The sequence below is a fragment of the Populus alba genome, chromosome 13 (assembly GCF_005239225.2).
Source record: "Populus alba chromosome 13, ASM523922v2, whole genome shotgun sequence".
Lineage (NCBI taxonomy): Eukaryota > Viridiplantae > Streptophyta > Magnoliopsida > Malpighiales > Salicaceae > Populus > Populus alba.
Genome location: NC_133296.1, coordinates 12336839 through 12342838, shown reverse-complemented (window position 1 = coordinate 12342838; position 6000 = coordinate 12336839).

Here is a 6000-nt window from a genome sequence, read left to right as displayed (position 1 = left end):
AGCTTGACAATTTAACTTAGTTTATTCTTCCCTAATAAATCAAGAAGAGAGTTGCAACAATCAAATTAATTCTTTTGCTTCTTAAACTAGTCCCTAACAATAATTATGGATTGAAAGAAACTAGAAAGCATATATACCGTCTCAAAACAATTCAATAAGCTTGAATAACAATCAATAACATAATTTTGAATAAGGAAAAATAAATACTTGAATCTGAAAGAATACAATAATAACATTACTTCTCACAACTTGCTAATGGAGATGGTGTGCATCCCTCTTGAACCGAATTCAGGAGTTTTGGTTCATAGTTGCTGGAAAATTGACAAAAACAGAGAAGAAATGAATGTTTTCCAAACATTGTTTCAACTGTGTTCTGCTCTATTTATTCTCTCCCTTAGTTGCTGAATTTCTTTAGGATTATTAGGCTAATTAGATCTCCTCGTGATACTTAATTCATTCATTCTTTATCTGGTCTTTAAGGTTGGATAAATCTCTCATAATTTGCGTTGAAAACTTACTTTATTGCTGTCACAACTTTGTTGTAATTTTAACTTTGCTGCAACTTAGACTTTGTTTATGACTTGGTTTCTTGTAATATCTAACCATCCTGGCTGTATTCTTTCATTCATGACATGTTAGAGGCTTGATTTACATCTTTCTTGGGTCCTAAGGTCCATCATTTTTATGTCAGACTCTTGACCATAATAAAATGCTCGATACTGTTAGTTTCCTCATCAGATTAGGAGAGTCATCTTTTCCTTCAGATTAAGTCCAGATTTTGGCCTTCAAATCAATTTTATTTGACTTGGAGTCGTCATAAATGTTGTAGCCTTGGTTGTGTAGATGAAATTGAGCTTTTCAATCGCCTGATTTCGATATCTGAAGTTCAAGATATTCTTATTTGAATATCTAGTGTGGAAGTAGAGAATCCTGCTGCAAGGAGAATTCTGGTCCAAGTTTGTAGGTTTAATTAGAGATTCAAATGAGATTGGATTTTTTCTCATAATACTTTCCTGGAATGTTTGACATGTGTACTTCAACTTTAATTAAGCCCACGTTCTCATTCTAGAATTCTAACTTGGCAAAAAACTTGTCACGAGAAGGAAGGTCCAAAACATAAAATGCATAAATTCTTCTCTTTAGCAATTAAATTACAAAGTCTCTTAGGCATGCCAAACTCGGAAAAATAACTTTCAATAAACTTAAATAAGCTCAAAATACATATGTATATTTTGAACTTATTAGTCATGAAATTGAGATCATTTTAAAAATATTATTAAAAAATATAGAATTGTATTGAATTAGATAATTTAAATTTTATTTTAAAAATTTAAGTTTTGTGATGGATGATTAATTTTTAATAATAATTATTATTATAGGGAGTATTTAGGTGAATAAAGAGATAAAGAAGAGATAAAAGTATGGTTAGAGGTAATTAATAAATTAATTATATATATAATTCAAGTATTCATTCGCAGACAACGTAAATTTTCTCAGTTACATTGTCTGCACATGAATACTTGAATTGGCTTATCTCTTTGTGTGGATAAATACATATAAGAATTCAAATAAATAAATAAAAAAATAGAATGAAATATTAAAAATCTTACATCACAAATAAAATAATAATATTTACAAATATCTCAAATATTAGAATGTCAAAAATAAATAAAGTCACCTGATTAACTAATTAAGCATTAACTAGATGTAAAATCAAAAGAGTTGCTCAAAAGGGTATTGTTGAAGGGCACCCTCAAACACTAATTTATTTATCAAACAAATCGGGTATATAAATCAAAACAAAAAGGTTACAAACATTAATTTGAATAAAACAAGATAAAATGATGCATTATTTATTTATTTATCTATGATGTAATCTCTTGTGATTTTTAGTGTCATACATTTATGTTTTTATATATTTGGATGATAACAATAAAACAAAAAATGGATTAATAATATGTTTGGTTGAAAATAAATTTTAAACATGTTTTATACAAAAAACATATCAACAAGCATGATAAATTATGTGAAGAACTCAATTCGAAAGTCTAAGAAGAGAGTAAAGTGAAGACATAGAATAAGCATTTATTTTAGTGCTTAAATATAAATATTAATATCTTGCTTGATAGCACAATTAAAATGAACTCACACACTTCACTATACATGTATGAAATAATTGATAATAATAAAATAAAATCTAAGTTAGATGATTTTAAGAATTCACCTAAGTTAAACTATTAAATAAGAAATTTTGCATCAACCGATCCACTGTTTAAGGTTATCAAATGAACCAGCCAACTATTTTTTCATTGGTGATGAATACTTGGGAATTTTACAAGAACTGCTCGACTGATTGGCTTGATCAATTTGAACCGATCAATCATTTTAAATGTCAGAGGAACATTAACGGTTATAAAGAAGTATATATAGAAGTATATAGAAGTATATATATATATATATATAAAAAACTACTTTAGTTTATATATATATATATATATATATATATATATATATTAAAAAAAACTACTTCTTTATAACCGTTAATGTTCTAAGAGTTATAGTGGAAAACAAAATTTTGTAATAACGCACAATGTTTTTTTAAATAGCATAGTCCTTGAAAAACTATTGTCAGCTGGTAAAAATTAATATTACTATTTTTAAAAAAATATTTGAAGTTTTTATATACTTTTTTTTAAAAAACTTGAATGTGAAAATTGGGATTTTTTTAATTGTAATATTTTTTTTAAAATATTTTTTATTTATGTTAGTTTTCCAAAAAAAAAATCCAAAACTGTGAGTCCCGTTTGTTTTTGCGTTTCAAAAACATTTTAAATTTTTTTTTATTTTTTTATTTACTTCAAATTAATATATTTTTTGATATTTTCAAATTATTTTGATATATAAATTTAGTGGGCGATTTGCAAGTAAAAAATGGTAGAAATACTCATTGAGATGAGGGGAAGATGAATCTGGTGTTTTGATAGAGGATTGGATAATTTTTTGGATGATTTGAAGGTTATTTTCTTTTGAGTTTTTTTAGATTTTAAGATGTTTTTCTCTTGACAATAGAAAAAAAAAGTTATGCTTTTATATATATATATATATATATATATATATATATATATATATAACCATGATTTAGAATAATAATTTTTTAATAACCACGATTCAGAAAAATAGTTATGCAGGAACTATGTCATTTCTTCTAAAGTTTTCAAAAATATATCTTTCCTCTTAACTTTTCGGAAACTGTATTAATTTTCAAAAGAATTCCAAAAGTTTGGAGTACGCAAGTTGTTCCTTTTTTTTTTTTTTTTTTTTTTTTTTTTGAATTATTCTCTCACTTTCTCTGTCTCTTTCATCCCTAGTTATCGTCTTTAAAAGTCCATGCCGAAAGTTCAGTGCAGTTTTGAATCTAAAGGACGAGATTTTTCAAGGGTGATAGAATGGTAGCTTACAGTTAATAAAATTCATTGACATTGAGGCTTTATTATTAAATATTTTCTTTAACTAAAACTCATATCTGGCTACTTATATACTAGTAAAAATATTATAAACAAAACTAAAAATATAAGAAAAATATTCTAAATAAATAAAAAAAATATTATAAATCCTTAATAGTATTTTTTTAGGTTTTATTTAAGGACATTTCCGATCCTCAATGATAACGAAGCCCCTCTAAAAACTACTAGCAAAGTTTTAACTCTATTTATACATTAATATAAAACTGACGTTTCTGGCTAATAAAGGAATGTAAACAATCAAATGTATTGTCAGCAATGTATTGAATACGGTTAAAAGAAAATGGATTGTAAATTTGGACAACATGAAAATAACATACAATTACACATTATACTACCAAACTAATGAGTAAACATGCTCAAGCATACCAAATAATTTATTTTAATTTATTTTATATAGGATTATTCTTTTCACATGTTATGGACGGTGGGTCTAACAAGTTAAACTAGATATTTTTTAATTAATTTTTTAAATTTTATTAATATTTACTATTGAGTTGATTGAGAATTCAACTTCATAATTTATTTCAATTTAATCTATATGAGGTTATCACAATCTAATGATTAAGTCACAAATTAGATAGATTAAACCGACTTGATTCTATATGTTAACATCCCAATATTAAAAAAAATATTATCTTAATTTTTTTTTATATCAAACAATATTTTTATAGGTTATTTATATTATTTTTAAACTTATCAAATTGATCAAGTTATTTTAGATTGAATTCTGTATACTTTAATTTTTTTTCCTTTTATTATAAGCAATGTAAGAAATATCTAAATATTTTTTATTTAAGTGTTTTAAAAATTGATTTGACCACTAACGTAGTGCGCCAGTGAACGATGTAGTAGATTATAATCCAGATTCATATTAGAATATATATTGGGTGTAATTTTCCATGTGATAGATTACATGCATTTTCATCATTTATTAATTGACATCTCACGCATTTACGATGAACAATTAATTGTAACCACACCTACCAAAATGATGCCGAGCAATTGAATTCTTTGGCTATTAATGGATTGCATGTCAAATAGACAAAGACACATGTAAATGCCATAAATTTGATTAAGTATTTATATAGGTTTTTTATTTTTATTTTACAAAGCTAATTAGAAGGAAAAATTGTAGTGGGACATGAAAAATTTTGGGATAGCAAGACAAGTTTGGAAAAAACGCATCGCAACTAAATAAGTTTTAACATGTGAAGTTTATATTTTTTATGAAATTATAATATTTTTTCATTATATTTTTTTTTGTTTAATGAATTTCTAAACATGGTTGCATGATTTATAGTATGACACACATATTTATGTTAAAAGATATGTCTAGTCAAATGATTTTGAGGTATGAAAGAGTTGTATACCTACTCTTATAAAGAGTAATTAGGAGAGATATCTTAAGTTTTTCATGTCAAAGGGTTTTAAAAAATAGTTATGAAGTCGATTCTCAAACAAAAATAAAGAGACTCATGGTTCTATTATCAAGCATATTGATGGCTCCCTTCCTTTAATTAACAATGTAAAAGGCCTACCTTTTTTTTAAGTAATTTTTTTTTCTTTTGCATGTGGATGATGATGCATACACCTAACGCTAGTGTTGGGATAATCCGAGATAGCAGAGACATGCTTAAACCCCTTCCTTTTATTGCTACAGGCGATGGTTTACATCTCCAGCTAATAAGAGGTTTTTAAGTTCATGTTCGCTCCCATTTTCAAACCAATTTCTCCTTTTCTTTGTTTAAATATTGTGATGACTAGTGTTGTTATCCATTTTTTACCCATAAAAAAAAATCCAGAAAAAAAAATTAAAAAAAATACAAGAGGATATATATAAAGAAAGCCTAGAAAATTGCCTAAGTTGATTGTGAAGGACAAAAATAAACAAGTGGAAAAGTTGGGCGACCAGAATGTATAAGATTGGTAAATTGATAACCCAATTTTGATTGACAAAAAGCCATATTGGTGAGAATATTTTATTTGAGGTAAAGAAATATAAATTTGGATGAGTAAGGACTCAAAAAGGATTTTGGAAGGCTTAATTAATTTTATCAAGGACTTAATTGTAAACAAAATCTTTTTTTTTTAGCCAATTTAGGTGATAATCGGAAGAAATTGAAGTGTGTGAACTGAAATTAGACTTTGAAAAGTGTCAACTTTTTTTTGGGTTATTCCTCAATTCACATTTGTTTCTCTTAAAAAAAATACAAAAAAAATTAAAAATATTATCAAAAAATATAACAGTAAAAAGAGAATACCGAAACACTTAGAAAATGGTTAAAAATTGGTTGAGGAGGTTCAAAAATAAAAAAGATTAAAATTTAACGGTATATTGTTGACAGATGCGAGCCCTGTTGATGAAGAAAACTTAATTTGAGGAAGAAAAGTTCAAAATCAGATATTTATGGACTCAATTATATTTTATTGAAGGTTTAATTGAATTTATAAAGGGTTTGATTACAAGAAAAATTGA